General features: G+C 43.7%; 1 protein-coding gene and 1 long non-coding RNA gene across 2 annotated transcripts in view; one reads left to right on the forward strand and one right to left on the reverse strand.

The window, feature by feature from the left end:
* Positions 1-5,941, reverse strand: part of gnaz (guanine nucleotide binding protein (G protein), alpha z polypeptide) — a gene marked incomplete at its 3' end in the record, with an annotated part of 42,448 nt that extends 36,507 nt beyond the window's left edge. Inside the window, exon 1 of the mRNA XM_080756379.1 lies at positions 5,583-5,941. The remainder of the gene's footprint in view (positions 1-5,582) is intronic.
* The window catches only part of LOC308310198, a 200,911-nt gene that overhangs the window by 7,432 nt on the left and 175,743 nt on the right, over positions 1-17,736 (forward strand). The gene's annotated exons all lie outside the window — the stretch shown is intronic.

Consider the following 17,736-nt stretch of genomic DNA (forward strand, 5'->3'; position numbering starts at 1 on the left):
AATTAACTGGATCAGTCGACTTGACATCCGTTCACAGCTTTGGTGTCTGTACGCATATGCCACGCCCTAAATTAGTTCAGTCCAACAGACAGCACTAATTTCTTATAGTTCTCCAGTCCAGTGACTGACACTTTGGCCCCAATACTTGACAAGAATGAATTAAAGACCCAAAACAACTACAAATGCTCAACCAACTAATTCAGACAACACCTTGTGTGAATGTGTTATTTTAGACTACTGGAGCAATTGTACTCTCTGTTCATTTGACCCCATTCACCCGGCAGCCATTTTGCACTTGCATCACACTCTGTGGGTTATAATGTCTACTGTATCACTTGGTCATTAATGATTAACATATACAGTAGCTCAATTTTATGGCAGCTAACATTAGCCCTACTGTACAACAAAGAGATACTGTAATGTCGACAACAATTACAGTGGCCCATGAGTAAAGCCTTCACTAGGTAGGGCGGTGGTGGCTCAGGGGTATAGAGTGGCCGGATGGCAACCGCAAGGTTGCCAGTTCAAACCCGGGCTCCCCCAGAGTTGGTGTTGAAGTGTCCTTGAGCAAGACTCTGAACCCCTAATTGCTCCTGATCTGCTGGTTGGTGCCTTGCATGGTTTCCGCCTCCATTGGTGCATGAATGGGTGAATGTAATGCACAATCTATATGTAAAGCGCCTTGGTTGAAGGCGCTATAAATGCACCATTTACCATTTAGGCTACGGAGGGGATTTACAGTTGCAAGTACCTCTGGTATAGTCTACTTTCCTGTATAGTACAAATTAATGCAATGTTTAAATCATATGTGTATAATTCACCTATACAAGGTCAAAGATGTTGGACACAGAAGCAATCATGTGTTCCTGCATGCTGTTCTCTGCCACTATGTCGGCCATGCATGCTGGAGTGGACGCAGAGATTTAAGGTTCAAAGAGGTCAAACTCAACATATAGGTTTGCAGGATCGTTGCCCTCCTTGTTTTCATATCCTCAAACGTTACTTAGACCAGTGGTGGACCCTATAACGGGTCCATTTGGTTCCATTTGTACACTATCAGAGTTAAATTAACATTGTTTTTTTAAATATAAATTGGGGGGTCTCAGAGATAGAAATGCCATTAAATGGGGGTCCGTAACCTAATTCAGGTCAAACTGGGGGGTCCTTTGAAATTAAAACGTGTTGAGAATCACTGCTTAGAGCCGTAGAAATCTTCTCTTATGGCATGTCTTTTCAAATGGGGGTCCGAGGGGATAATTAGTGTCAATTTGAGGGTTTCCTTGACATGAAAAAAGTTTGGGAACCAGTGACTTAGACTGACGGGATTACAACAGACCATTTCACAATAACAAAACGATTAGCTAATGATGCTCTGCTCAAACTCCCTTATGAGGCGTCTATGTGATGTGTAATGACGTTCATGCTGAGCTGCCTTGTCAAGAATGTCTATGGTGTATGTATGTATTGACCCATTTCCTCAGTGCACCACCAGCTATGGGATAAGGACTATTAGGAGTACACCATCAGCTATGGGATAAGGAATATTAGGATTTTAGAAGAAGTATGATCTATATAGCAAGGATATGTTGTGACATTTTCAACAATTGTCTTCCAAATTGTATTTACATAGCCATGACCTTTTTACATTTCTCCAAATTAGACATTGGATTCAAGAAAAATCTACTGATATTCTCCCAAATATTCTAAATAAATCCCCCTGGAGGATCACATATTTAGTAAACTTAATTACCTCTACTAAAGGACGTTAAACATGAATGAGAGACAGACTTGAGATGCACTTGATGATGTTGTGGATTGGCAAAATTAAGACCTAAGCAAAGCCTAAGTGAGTGTGTGTGTGTGTGTGTGTGTGTGTGTGCGTGTGTGTGCGCATACGTGCGTGTGTGAACTTAGTGAGGGCCCACTTCCACCCTGTGATGTGATTAGCCTTCATTTGAGAAGCTGTTGCCTGTCATCCATCATTGAGTTGACTGTCAGTGGCCTCTGGCCGCTTAGTTAAACCACATTACCCTTAAGGATCATTTGTACTTCGTTGAAAATGTGTTGTTTAGGGCGAGTGATAACGCTGTGCGACAAAGGATAAATGGCCCTGCACTCACGCCAGCAGCAGCAACAACAAGAGAAAGCAACCGGTTACGTTCATTTAACCTTTTGGAGCCCATCTTAACCCATTTAGAACGTCGACAGTTTTCTGAAAAACCCATGTTTCTATGTCAGTGGTGCTCAGACATTTTCATAAATAGCAGACCTACAAGCTCGTAGCGCGCCACTCGGTGCCGCGCCATGAGCTTGTATAGATCTGCTATTTTTCAATAGATAAAGCACATTGTTCACTTTCCACATTGAAAGTAATAAAAAAGTATATTTGCAAGATTTTTTTTTTTTACATTTGCGTAACATTTAACAATCGCTAATGACACTAAAAGCAACAGCCCTGTTTATGTATTCATTTTTAAATATGCCTGGCAGTGAACTTACACTTTTTAAATAAATGAAATGGCGTGTTAAACGCAGTTTGTTTGGGGCTAAAAAGTGAAAGTATTCCTTTGCTGGTTGTCCCCTACTGACCCAGAAGTGGTAGACAGATCAATGTGCCATGTTACTGTATGTACTGTACTGTAGTTGTGTACATGATGTGCATGTTATCTTGTGCTCTAGTCTAGAGCAGTGGTTCCCAAACTCTTTCAGGCCAAGGACCCCCATGTTGACACTAATTAGCCCCACGGACCCCCATTTGAAAAGATATGCCAGAGACCCTCATAAGAGAAGACATTTAAGGCTCTAGCAGTGACTCTCAACCCCTTTGATTTCAAGGACCCCCCCCCCCCAGTTTGACAGGCCTATTAGTCTACGGAGTACGGACCCACATTTAATGGCATTTCTATCTCCGGGACCCCAATTTATATTGTAAAACGGGTCCATTTGGTTCCATTTGCACACTCTCAGAGTTACAGACCCATAAGGGTCCATTTGGCTCCAAACTATCATTTCGCTGGGGACCCCCTGGAACTCCCTCAAGGACCCCTGGGCCCCCTTTAGATCACAAGCCAAGTTTCCTATATGGGATAATAAAGAAACTGATCTTTTCTAGCTGATCATAGGAAGGAGTGTACGAAGTGGAAAACATCCCAGTAACTCCTGTTGCTGTAAGACAGGTGTACATTTAGGGGCTCACACAAGGGAAACTGCTGCAAAACACTTGTGATGTGTACCATTGTACCCCTATGATCTTCCAGGCTTTCTCATGATCCCCTATGATCTTCCAGGCTTCTTAGATTTCTTCATCTAAAAGCTGACTTGGCAGCAACTTGAGAGAGGGACAGTCATGCATGCTCCCTAGTTATGACATGACTGAGTTTCAAATATCTGCTCTCATGCATGTATGCTTCTTTAGAGTGTAAACGTCACTTATTTTGCTTTTACACTTTAAAAAAATGAACCGAGAGAAAATGAACATGTCTTATAATATGAAACAAATTGCCTGTAAATGATGGCAATAATAACCAAGTTAGAAAAACAAACAAATATATGCTATCTCTCTCGAGAGGGTCACTCCCTTTAATCATTGCTACTCCTCAGAGCTCCTTAAACGTATAACTGTAACCAATATCACATCATAATGGAAATCTAACATCAGTCTGCCTTGCTTTCTGTTGCATTTTATGCCTTTTATTATCTATATCAACTTGATGTTTGTCCTCTCATCAGATTACCAGGAAATCATTCCTTCTGTTACTAAGCAGCATACTCTTGTTGCTGGGTCTTCCCCCTGTTGCTGTGCTGCATGGGTTCCACACAATACATATTTTAATATTCCTTCTTATAGGCAAACAACGTTTTGATTTTGTAAATCATTATGTAGCCTTGAAGTTGTCACATGTTAGAGCAAACGTGAATCCGAATATGTGAGCTCATGCACTGTCATACAATGCTTTATTCTTGTACAGTTTTCGATGAATGCACACTGCTAGTGTACGCTGTAGCTAGTAGGAATGGGTTCAGGGACAGCATCAATCTAATATGTCTAATCTATTTTGCTATCAGTAGCGCTCAGGAGATTCCAGCAAAGCATTGTGGGATGTATCCACCATTTTTTACTTTGATATATTGATGTCTATAAGGGCCTGAAAGCGAGCTGGTTTTTATTTAGTTGGGTGAACTACGCACGTCGCACGCACACATCTTGCATTCTCTCTGTCAGAATCTTAAACGGGACCTCTGTCTGAGACCCTAATATTTGTCCATTTATCTCTATTACTCTGTGTTTTCAAATCCCCCTTTCACTCTCTGCTTGCTGCATGAACCTCCGCCCCTCTGCCCCATCTGCCTGCCTACTGTTAAACCCCCACAGCCCCTCAACCCCTCCCTGTACCGTCTCTCTCCCTCTCTCTCTCTCTCCGTCTCTTTCTCAAACACACGTACATCTTTGCGCACACACACACACACACACACACACACACACACACACACACACACACACACACACACGCAACTTCATCCATTTCTAATCCTGTCAAAAATAAAATGCCACAAATTAACCTCACCCTGTTTTGGCTAATGAGCACTGAACATCTATTTTCTCTCTCTCTCTCCGTTTGACTGTGCAGGATTGCATGACAAATAGACACACGGGCTAATGAAAAACGTACGCATCAAATAAGCCCTGGGAGAAGATTCTTAATCAATTTTCATGTCATTTCCCCTGTCGAGCAGTAGGCAGTGCACTGCGGGGGACAAATCTTAAAATGCTCCCTCCCTGCCCGCGCGTGAGCTACAATTTGTCCGCTCGCCCTGGTCGCCTGCAGAGCCGAGCTCCGCGGGACGTGTGCACCCTCCCACCGCACGTTCACATCCAATGCCTGGCAAAAGCCAGTCAGCAGTATATACTATACTGAACACCTGATCCAACGTGATAGTGCTTTTACGCTCTCATCTTCCTCCGTATAAGGCTTATGGCCTGGTCTGCACGCACACGCACACACACACACACACACACACACACACACACACACGCACGCACAATCCATCCATCCTCTTGTCCTGCACTATTATACATTATTCACCTATACGCTCATTGCATGCCACTCATATGCATTCTATAATGAATCAAGGATGTACGAAGGAGAAGATGTGCTATCGCCAGGCAGGCTCGTCTGCCTGCCCAGAGCTTGAAGGGTGGATGAGGGGGGGGGGGGGGGGGAGGTAGAGAAGTGGCCGCCTGCCATCTCCTGAACATCACCTTCCCCATCGGAGCACAAAATATAGGCTTCTTCTTCAGAGGAAAAAAAAGTGTCTTCCACAGATACTGGCTACCCCACCCCAAAGGGAGTCCAAAGGAGGCCATTCACTCGGTGATTGCAAAACAAGGTGTGTGTGTGTGTGTGTGTGTGTGTGTGTGTGTGTGTGTGCCTGCGTGCGTGCGTGCGTGCGTGTGTGTGTGTGCGTGCGTGTGTGTGTGCGTGCGTGTGTGTGTGTGCGTGCGTGTGTGTGTGTGTGTGTGTGTGTGTGTGCTCGTCTGCGTGTGCAGGTTGAGAGAAGGAAAATAAAATAGCCAGACTTACCGTATTCAACAATCCGGCATCCATTCATGAAGGATACTGCAGACCAAACCCTAGTTGCAGGGAGAGAAAGGCTGCGTGAGTGTGTGTGTGTGTGTGAGTGTGTGTGTGTGTGTGTGTGTGTGTGTGTGTGTGTGTGTGTGTGTGTGCGTGTGCGTGTGTGTGTGTGTGCGTGTGCAATCCACCCTTTTCTAGTCCTGCTGCTGTTCCGACATCCTTCCACCTCTCATTGTATCAGCCTCACATATACATACAGCGCTCTGTCAATACCCCCCTCTTATCCCTGCCTTGCCTTATTATTGTCTGTGTTCTATTTCCTCCCTCGTTTGCTCCAAGGCAGTGGAGAGACACTGCAGCGATGGGGGGAGAAGGGCGTGTGTGTGTGTGTGTGTGTGTGTGTGTGTGTGTGTGTGTGTGTGTGTGTGTGTCTGCGTGAGTGTGCATGCGTGCGCGCGTGTGTGTGTGTGCGCGCGCGCTCGCTCGTGCACGCATGAGTGCATGTGTTGTGTGAGTGTGTCAGAGAGTGAGAGGCACAGAGAGAGCGAGTGCAGGAGAGAGAGAGAGAGAGAGAGAGAGAGAGAGAGAGATGGAGGGAGGAGTCAGATCAGTAGGGGCTATAGGAGAGAGAACAGGGAAACGAAACAGCCCAGGATTAAATCATGGGAGAAACGGAAAAGGGGGCTGCGATACTGTATGGCCACGGCCAAGACTATACACACACACACACACACTAAAAATTAAATGTATATACGAGGTATGCATGTGAGGAGACGAACGCCTGGTGATGTGTATATATACGATACGGGCCAATCTGTTTCTTGTTGCACTATAGCGTTATTATCATGGCTCTGGTTGTCATTTTCATTGATGACTGAGGGAGAAAAAAAAGAATATGATGGGGAGAGAGCGGGGGAGGAGGAGGAGGAGGAGGAGGTGGGGGCCTGAGGTGGGAGGGGCCAGAGAGCAATGACGTCCGGGGACTGGGAGGGGGATTGGATAATGGTGTAATGTGCTGTTTCCGTGCCAACTGTTTCTGTGACAGTGTGAGGGCTACTTATCATCTGGTGACGTCACCGCGGTGAAAATATTATATACTTCCGGGTGGAAAACACATTTTTATGTTTTATATTGTATATATTATTAAAGGGACGCTGACGTTCATCAGTCAATATCTTCAAATTTGACAAGAATAGTGTCTTATATGCAGTAGAACGTGCGGGATATATTACATAGAAATGTAAATGTTAAATATAAATAGTAGGTCCTACCAACATTTTGTTCTGCATGGACAAGATCAAATTGTGATTATGTTGTGGGGATGACAATTGATGCTTTAAATTATTATTATTATTATTATATATTTACACAACCACTACTAACCTTATTAAAGCTACCGGTTTGTAACTATGTTACTTTCCTCTTCTACCCCAGATTTGAATGTGGTTTCCTGCACTCAGGCTGATATATATTTCTAAATTTTTTCTTACCATCTAGAGCTAATTTTGATTTGAGTTTTCATTTAGTTTTAGTCACATTTTAATCACCTGGAATGTCTTAGTTTTAGTGGACTAAATATCATCAGATTTTTGTCGACTAAATCTACAGTTGATTTAGTCGAACAAAATGTATTTTGGCGGGCCTTGATGACTGTTTTTTCATCGTAGCTATTTTTCATTTCGTTCCCATTTAGTTTTCGCCCAGTGGAAAAATGTGGTCGACGAACATTTTTACGCCTCAATTGTATAGTCGACGAAATCAACACTGCTGTTTAGGTGAGACGTGAGCTTTGACACGATCTAAATGTCTATTAGAAGAGCAGAGAGACAAAATACAACCGTTGCGATTAGGGGTCCACGATTATGAAATTATTTGCAGGGTCGTATCTGCCGAGGACCACAATGGAAACAAGCCTAGGGGCTTGACCCAAAGCCTGTTAATAAATTAAATCAATCAATAAATAGCCTATAATCTTTTCCAAGTGTCTGTTTTCACAACTGAATGACTACTGACTGAGATGACTACACAAATAAAATGTAGAAAAATGCTATACCGATTAATTGCGCATCACTAGTTGCGATGAGTCGTGTTGTGATCTGGTAGATTGTGTATTTTTTTTCACAACAACGTGAAAACATTTTCACGTTTCTGAACATTTTTTAAATACCGGTAGCTTGAAAGTGCTTAACCCATTTTGGGGGAGAACCCCTGTTGGTGTTTTAAGCATTATGTTATGCTTTAGCTGTTGAAAAAGAGCTTGTAGGTCTGCTATTTTTGAAAAATCGTGAAAATGTGTCGCAAATCTTTGAATATATATATTCTTTCAGAGCGAACGTTTTTAACTCAAATCTTTGCTTCCGGGGGGGGGGTCCCTGGAACAACATATTTTGAGATGGGGGTCGGCGGCCAAATACATATAATTCTAGGGGTCCTGAAATAGTTTGAGAACCACTGACATAGAAACATGGGGTTTTCAGAAAACTGTCAGGATTTAGAAGACATTAGTAGAATCGTCCTCAGGTTGAAAGTGCTTAAGGCACAGAGTATACACTGTCCAAATGTTCAAGGGTGAGGGGTATAGAGTATCTTATACTGTCTTTCAGAATCACAAAGATTTTGATGTGTTCAGCGGCTCGCCCCGCATGAATTATGTAACGCTGAGAGCTGACGGACCCTCTGAACATCGTGCCCAGTTGGCTGCTTTGAGGAATGGGGGCACGACCGTTGTGGCACCATCTCTATCTCTAGACAGTTTTTGAGCTGTCAAGCTCAAAAACCCTGTCTGGGTCTGCCATAATTCATTTTTATTTTAAATATTTTCATTGTAGATTTTTTTCCCTTTTTCCCCCAGATCACCTATAATTATATTGGTAAGAGTGATCTCTTTGTGATTGTAATTTGACCATGTCCAAAGCCATGTGGGATTGAATGGCCTGGCTTGTCAATGCAAAACTATCGGTCATCAATGATGGCAACACTTTTTTTTGAGTGGTGCAACCACTCCTACATAGACAGCTATGTGTGTCCCTGGCTGGCTGTGTCCCTGGCTGTGTACGAGCACGGAAATAGCGTTTGGTTGGTTTTCACCATCAAGTCTCACTGTTGCGCAGGCTGACACACACAAACATATTAACTGTATGATGATTTTGGGTGTGACAATACAGTACAGTACAGTAGAGGGACCCCCTGGCTTGCCGGAACCGGGCCGGCACCCATGGGCGCATTCCTATGGGTCTGGAACTTCTGCCACACGGAGTGGCACCACACTCACATCACACAGGGGTGATTTTTTTTATCTTCCGGAACTTCTGTGGCATACTGAACACTACCAACACTGTTAACACTCCCAACCGTATTAACGCACTATACATACCTAGTTACCTAACTACCTGCGAAGACCAGCCCAATGACCTTGTGGTTGGAGTGTCCCAGAGCCATAGAGTAAGACAGAGTTACGACATTGAGGGGGCAGAAAACAACAACAACAAGCCCATAGACTCCAATGCGTTCCGTAAAACTTGCCGGTTGACCCTTTTCAGTGAACAGAGTTGTCGTAACTCTGTCTTACTCTATGGCTCTGGAGGGTCCGCCCTGAGACTGGGAGGGTCAGACTCTAAGAATGGGACCCGATGCCTCCCTGCTTTGGCACTCAGCATCACGGGTTGGATTGCGACATACTAGCGTCATGTCCAGGGGGTGTACTTGTACATCAAGCCGCCTCACGCTACACAGAAACAGGAGATAGACTCCTGCCCTATGGGCCTCATGGCTCTGCAATTAAGGCTCACTGCCAACACAGAGAGCTGACAATATCTCTTCAGGAACAGTACGTTCTAGTCTTATACGGTTTCTCTCTCTTTAAGTTATTTGGGTGGGGCTTTTTTTGTACAGTGGAGAGAGAGAGATAGGGATCGAGTGACATGCAGCGAACCAGCTTGCACGCATATTATAAACAGCAGGCTGCTGTAGTAGACTGAATCAGAGTCTGAACTTTGGGGGTGTGGTGACTATAATGTTAACAGCGACGTATTCCATAATCATCAGCTAGAGTTCAACAGCACATCTAGAAGGGCTGCCACGAGCCTCCAGAGCCATCATTCGGGCCTTTTCATCCATGCTGACTGGCAGCTAGGTGCCCCCCCTGCACACACACGCACACGCATGCACACACACACACACACACACACACACACACACACACACACACACACACACACACACACACACTCGCTCACACCCTTTCTGTCTCCACAAGCCCATCACCCGATATAGTATAGACTATAGATCATTTATGAGCTTGAACTACAACTCGTGTTTAATTCATGCTCCGTCGTACGACTCACCCTGTTGGGACAGTGTGAGCTTGAAGACTGTCTGCGATGGAGTATAAACGGTCACGCTCAGTCGCTCACCCTACATTTTTTCCCCGCCGACCTCACACCGACCGCTCGGTGTGGGCAGTTCTATTCTTCTTGTATTGTAATTATTTTTTTTACTAAGAATAAGGTTAGAAATAATAAGTTCAGGCTATATGCTCCAAGCTCGAAGTATTTTGAGGCGAGCATTTTCGTATAAATCAGGCTTCAGTCTTCCTAAAACAGCCTGTACTTCAGCCTCCAGTGTTGTTTTTGGCAGCAAATTTTCATTCATTTAGTTTTAGTCACATTTTAGTCACCTGGAATGTTTTACTGTTGGTCTAGTTTTAGTCGACTAAATATCATGAGATTTTAGTCGAACTAAATCTACGTATTTTGGCAGGCCTTGATGCCGTCGTAGATCGGCTATTTTCAGCATGCAACCAGGTGTAAAATTACTTCTACTCGATCTCTTGTCCACTAGTCCCTTCCTAACATTTTAGTCTAGTCTGTTGACGAAATTGTCAGTAGCCTATATTTAGTCTCAGTTTTAGTCATCATAGCTTAGTTTTTATTTAGTTTCCATTTAGTTTTCGTCAGTGGAAAAAGGTAGTCGACGAACATTTTTCATCTTAGTTTTAGTCGACAAAATCAACACTGCTTGCCTCTCACTCCCTGACAGTGACAGAAGAAAGAGATATCTGTTTGAATCCCCTGCGTTCAGTCCAACATCTTATCGCACACGCACTGCAACCTTGATATTATCTAAGGAATGGAAAGTACCTGTTGGGCCTATTTCCTCTGACTTTGTCTCACTTCCTCAGCCTATTGCTATAGCCTAGCGTCGCAGTCCCGGCCCCTTTCATGACGACGCTAGCACCAGAAGTGAATTCCTCATTCATTTTTACCATAGACATAATTATTTAAAGACGATTACGCCACGGAAAAAGCCAACTCGAGTTGTGACAAATCATGACGACAAACACAACATTTTGGGCCGAACAAATAATTACAAAGAAGAAAAACAACCAAAAAAAAGTGTTGTAACCTGCATGCACTTCTTTCAAATGATTTGTTCGGCCTGAAAAATTGTGTTTGTTGTCATGATTTGTCACAACTCGAGTTGGCTTCGTACGAGGCTTATAAAAGGTCTTTAAATAAATACTTTTTGAAATGTCTGGGGACGGGGAATCATTCCCTGGGCCCTGGCAGGGGGCGGGACTGCGACACTCAGTGGTTTTCAACCTTTTTCATATCAAGTCCCATTATTTATTCTGCATTTGAGCCACGGAGCACCATTTGATGACATTTAGCCTCTCAGACCCAAAACTTTGAATATTTTTTTAATCAAAATAACAATTCTTGTATACATTCTCTAATTAGAGAATGTAAAAAAAAAATGACATAATCTACAAGTCTAGACAATTGTCTAGACTTGTAAATTATGTCATTTTTTTTAACAATAATGTAACTCTTGAGCGTGTAACATTTTACACGCTCAAGAGTTAAAGATCAATTTGGTTACCAACTCTCCTTCATTTAGCTGCAGGGGACCACCTGGAACCCCCTCAAGGACCACTGGTGGTCCCCGGACCACTGGTTGAAAACCACTGGCATATTTCAAACGTTGTTAATGGTATTTATATTACTATATATTAGGTGTATATGTACTATAGATTCTCAGTGGGACTCCTTCCCTCCTGGGGGTCCTCAGCTAAATTATTGATATGTCGTTAGGAGCTGAATGGACCCTCACAGGTTAACCCATTTAGCCCTGAGGCAGATTCTAAAAACCCTTGTTTCTATGTCAGTCGTTCTCAAACATTTTCATGTCAAGGACCCCCAACAATATATATATTTGGCCGCAGACCCCCATCTGAAAATATGTTCTTCCATGGACCCCCCCAGAAGCAAAGATTTGAGTTAAAAACGTTCGCTCTGAAAGAAGCCACATTATTAGGATTTCTCAAAAATAGCAGATCTACAAGCTTGTAGATCTGCTATTTTTCAATAGCTAAAGTACAACATGATGCTTAAAACGCCAAAAGGGGGTCCACGTCCTGAAGGGGTTAACTCTGAGGATGTATACAAGTGGAACCGCAAGTCCATTTGCAACAATATGTAATCATTGTAACAATTATAATAATTGTAACAATTGACACAACGGATTTTACAGATTGGGGCCCCAGTCAGAGATAAAGATTGTATCAAATGGAGGTCTGTATAGTAGTAGCCTACAATGCATAACAAACTGGGGGTCCTTGAAATGAAAAAATATATTATAATAAACGTTGAGAATCACTCTCCCCTGCCTGGGGGGCCCCAGATGACAGTGAAGTGACCATTTTGATTAATGTCATCTAAAGAAAAGAGCAACAAACCAAAAAAAACATTACTGCATCAAAGGTACTCTATGAAAACGGGTTAAATATTGGCCAAATTGTTATACGTGGAACAGAGTCAAACTAAAGGTAATGCCGTAACGCTTACATTCCAAGTAGTGGTCCCCAGTTAAAATATGATTATTATTTATGGTGGGGTCACGGCCTGAAAAGGTTGAGAACCACTGCATTAATACACAAAGTGGATTTGACAATCAGCAGGGTGTAATTAGTAGACCTTTGCTGTCATTAAGTAAGTGGCAATTAGCACAAGACATCACACATACAATAACCCAGGGACTGAACCAGGTCAATGCTACTGCTGAGCCCTCAGGAGCTGTCAATGGCAAATCACCTTAAAATGTCACGTCTATCTGATGTCATGCAGGAGATATATCTTTTAGTCAGAAGACGTTTTTTGAGTTCAGAACATCTTCTGATGTGTGAAAATCAAAGCCAGATGTTCTAATCTATAATCCCCTGTGGTATCAGTCAGACATCTTTCGCATAATTATGAATGTATAAGGATAGGGTTGCCAAAGTCATATCAATATACCGGAAGAAGCTAGTACAGATAAGGCACATCCTCTCATATCTAGAACAAAGGAACCGTATTCACAGAAATGCTGACAAGTTGTCAAGTTGTCTTTTTTGGTAGTGCAGTGCATACTGTATACACACTGTTGCAGTGTCTAGTTTTGAAAACGCCCTTTTCTGACATCTTTCTCCATATTCTGCCTGTCTGGGCATTTTCTGATGTTATGAGCATGACCCTTCTCTCACTTTGACCGTTTCTCCCTCCCTTTCACCCTTCTATAAACTCTCTATCCCTTTTGGATTCTCCTTTTTCTCCCTCAGACTGTCTCTGTGCCTCTCCCAGCTTCCTGTCTCCCTAATCCTTAATCCTGTGGAAATCGGTCAGGCGGAACGATGCAGCTTTGATCAGGCTCTCATATCAGGCGTGCTAACAGTGTCGGCACGGCCGGATCCCACGGAACCCCGGAGCCCAGGGGCAGAGCTCCAAACAGGACCCCAGAGCCCAGGGGCAGAGCTCCAAACAGAACCCCAAAGCTAATAATAATAATAATAATAACTAGAACTGCACTTTGTCGAGTGCATATATACTTGCTTTTTGCACACTTGTAGGCCTATTAGTGCGCAAGCAGAGTGCGCAAGTACTTTCGACCGCTACAAACTGTCGAATCTCAGTAATGACTACTTGTGCCTGATACGGCAGTGGTGCCAGATTACATATACATAGGAGCATTACCTTTAATCCTCCCAACACTAAAACATATCGTCATTACGTCACCCTCGAAAACTACAATTACACTCTGGCATTGGGTCCTTTAATCCACATCTGTATTACGTCATCATTGAGAGCTAGTTATACATATACTATATGTATATGTATATATCATTTGTAAGTTGATTAGCTGTATTAAAGGAGCGTCCGTCTTATACGGAGCTACTGAGGGGGGTGATCCCGTGGTTGGACCTGGCTGACGTGCTGATGTTAATTTGTACTGTTGGCTGTGTGTCAGTGCTCCAATGATCTAACACAGGCAGGTCTTCATGCTTTTTAAAGATTTATTGCTTCACCCGTTCAGTGTTCACCATAGTACAGCATCTGCGTGATTTCATAGACAGACCATAATTAGACACAAACAATGAATAATATTTCAGACAGACAAATGTTTTGCGCCACAGTGTTCGAACAGCATAACGTACCTGCGGTCAAAAACCATTGCCCTTCCGGGTCAAGCCTCCCTACCCATGCCAGTGAAGCAGACGCTTATAAAGCCAACAGCGCCACCCCATGGTCACAAATTCATTTAGACAATTACACTCATTTGGCCGTTACAAGCGGTATACTGTGGTTACTTTGCGCCGTACGCACCGTCCCAGCCGTCCCGCAAATTTTGTGCCTAATACGGCAGTGGTGCCAGATTACATACATGTATACATAGGAGCATTACCTTTAATCCTCCCAACACTAAAACATATCGTCATTACGTCACCATCGAAAACCAATTACACTCTGGCATTGGGTCCTTTAATCCACATCTTTTTTACGTCATCATTGAGAGCTAGTTATACATATACTATATGTATATATGTAATTTGTAAGTTGATTAGCTGTATACTGTGGTTACTTTGCGCCGTCCCAGCCGTCCTGCCAATTTTGATGCGTATGCACCGTCCCAGCAAATTGTGCCTAATACGGCAGTGGTGCCAGATTACATACATCTGTATAACTAGCTCTCAATGATGACGTAATAAAGATGTGGATTAAAGGACCCAATGCCAGAGTGTAATTGGTTTTCGATGGTGACGTAATGACGATATGTTTTAGTGTTGGGAGGATTAAAGGTAATGCTAAATGTATACATGTATGTAATCTGGCACCACTGCCGTATCAGGCACAATTTGCTGGGACGGTGCATACGCATCAAAATTGGCGGGACAGCTGGGACGGTGCATACGAGTCCCGGGCGAAACTAGTACTTGCGTCTTACGCGCTCTGCTTGCGCAAGTAATAATAATGCAGTGGTCAACGGGTGCGTGCGTGCGTGCGTGCGTGCGTGCGTGCGTGCGTGCGTGCGTGCGTGCGTGGGTGCGTGCGTGCGGGAATAGCTAGGAATGGCCCTTGGCATCTGCAGGGGTCAACAGGTCGTACTGTCTAAACAGCAGGGTCAAAGGTCTTACTCTAAGCACTCTATACACTTTAAATACCCATAGGGACAGACGGACACACACACACACACAGCCATTTGAAGGAGGCGCTGTGCACCGCTCAAAAAAGAGAGAGAGAGAGGTACGTCAACTGCGAGAGAGTTCCTGCCTGCACCCACAGCTATGGGAGTGAGACATCACATCAGGGAATGTCTTTTTTACTGAACATTTCAAACATGATGTGGCATTATAGGATCATGCTAACTTTTCACTCTTAACTTTTGAATGGACGCCACACCGCCTGCCAAAAACACGATTCTCTGTTTGACTGAACGCCACACCGCCTGGATGCCAAGCGAGATTCTCTGTTTGACTGAACGCCACACCGCCTGGATGCCAAGCGAGAGTCTCTGTTTGAATGAACGCCACACCGCCTGGATGCCAAGCGAGATTCTCTGTTTGACTAAACGCCACACCGCCTGGATGCCAAGCGAGAGTCTCTGTTTGACTGAACGCCACACCGCCTGGATGCCAAGCGAGAGTCTCTGTTTGACTGAACGCCACACCGCCTGGATGCCAAGCGAGAGTCTCTGTTTGACTGAACGCCACACCGCCTGGATGCCAAGCGAGATTCTCTGTTTGAAAGGAGATTATTCGCCAACCATGATTATGACATTTAATTAGGGCTCTGTATCTGAGGAATGTGTGTATAGTCACATGTATTTCTGTCAGTGGTGTCCCTGTAACAACAACAGCCCTTAGGGTCTGTGTCACGTCTGTTTTGGTGCAATGTTTCAGTGATAATACCTGCCTTTGTGGGAGGCACGTCATCCAATACCTAGAGGGTTATCTACAGCAGTGGTTCTCAACCAGCGGTCCGGGGACCACCCAGTGGTCCTTGAGGGGGTTCCCGGTTGTCCCCATGCTAAATGATGGAGAGAGTTGCTAACCAAATGGACCCTGAGCGCACAGGACGGAGTTCTCCGCCCTATCAATTAGTAATGCCCAGCGCTCAAGACAGAGATTGATCAAAAGGACGGAGATTATTGATATCAAAACCGATCGCATCGCTTCACAGGCTGGGAGCGTCTGTTGCGCAACACTCTGTGTTCTTTTCCGGTGGGACGTCATCGAAATGTTAAATCTTAAAACGTGAAGCCAAATGGACCCGCTCACTATTCACAATTAACTACTCACAATTCATTTTAGTCTGTGTCTCATAATAGGAGGGCTGTGGGCAGTTCAGAAACCCATCGTCAGATTTTTCTTTAAAAACAAGATTTTTTTGGTATTGCAACTTTTCAGGAATAGAAAGCCTGCCGTTTCTATTAGCTTGGATTCCCCATTGGCGCGCTACGAGCTTGTAGGTCTGCTAATGAGTGGAGAGGTGATCATCATCACTCTACAGATGTCTAATGTGTGCCTACTAGTTGCCCTCATTCACACGCACCAAACACCAATCAAGCAATGTTTGGCCGTTTTTTTTGGGCCACCAAAATGAGAGTCACATGGTTTGATCAAACATTTGTGTTTGATTGCTGGTGGTGTTCTGCCACAATGCAATTCCAATGTTCCAACATTGTGGCAGCCATTAATCACAGACAGAGCACATGCACATTGGTTTGATACATGTGAATGAGGCCTGTTTACACGACACAGACAACAGAAGTGGGAAGGTGACTGATCTAAGTGGGAAGGTGATTGGTCTAAGTGGAAAGGTGATTGGTCTAAGTGGAAAGGTGATTGGTCTCACATGCCAGTTGCTGGTCTGACAGAATTTGTAGTGTTCAGTATCACGTCAAAGACCAAAGACCAGTGGTGGAAAAAGTACTCAATTGTTTTACTTAAGTAAAAGTACCAATACTGCCATTTAGAAGTATACTTCGTTACAAGTAAAAGTACGTAATTTAAAAATGTACTTGAGTAAAAGTACAAAAGTATCTACTTCAAAATGTACAAAATCTACGACGCATTGTGAGCTTGTAGATTGACTATTTTCAAATGGCCGTAATGTATAGGGTTGAAGTGGTTAATGAGCGTTGGCGTTGGCGCTTTGGCATGGGGGGGTCAGATCAACATATGGAATGAATTCTGTACTGGCCATATAAGGACTGGAGAGTGTCTTGAGTGTACAGGGTTTGGTGAGGTCAGATCAACATATGTGTCTATACTAGTAATACCTGACTAATACTAGTATTTGATAATATGGGATGTCAGAAGCTCCATATATGGAGATCTAAGGGTGGCAGCAGGTTCAGTGTCTTGAGTGTACAGGGTTTGATGAGGGCCCAGGTATAAGCCGGGCCTTAATTTTCGGGCCTGTTGAGAACTCTAGTTTTTGCCGGCTGCCGGGCGGGGCTGCACTAATAACTTTGGGGCAGGAGTTTCTAGAGTTTGAATGGACAGGTACAGTATCAGTCAAAAGGGAGACATCGAAGAGGAAGGATGGATGGGGAAGGATCAACATATGGAATGTCTGAACAGGTCAGCTCCATACATGGAGATCTAAGGGTTTGAGGTTTGAGATCAAATAATAATGAATTAATGAATTTAATTTTTATAGCGCTTTTCCAAGTGCTCAAAGCGCTTTACAAATGGTTCATTCATTTATACATTGGGAGGTGCGACCTGCAGTCGCAATAATACAACTAAAATGTTTTAAGGCTTTAACCCATTCTGACCGGGCACCCATTTTGGTGTTGGCATCATGTTATGCTTTAGCTATTGAAAAATAGCAGATCTACAAGC

The sequence above is a fragment of the Protomyctophum bolini genome (genome assembly GCF_963924005.1).
Source record: "Protomyctophum bolini genome assembly, chromosome: 22".
Lineage (NCBI taxonomy): Eukaryota > Metazoa > Chordata > Actinopteri > Myctophiformes > Myctophidae > Protomyctophum > Protomyctophum bolini.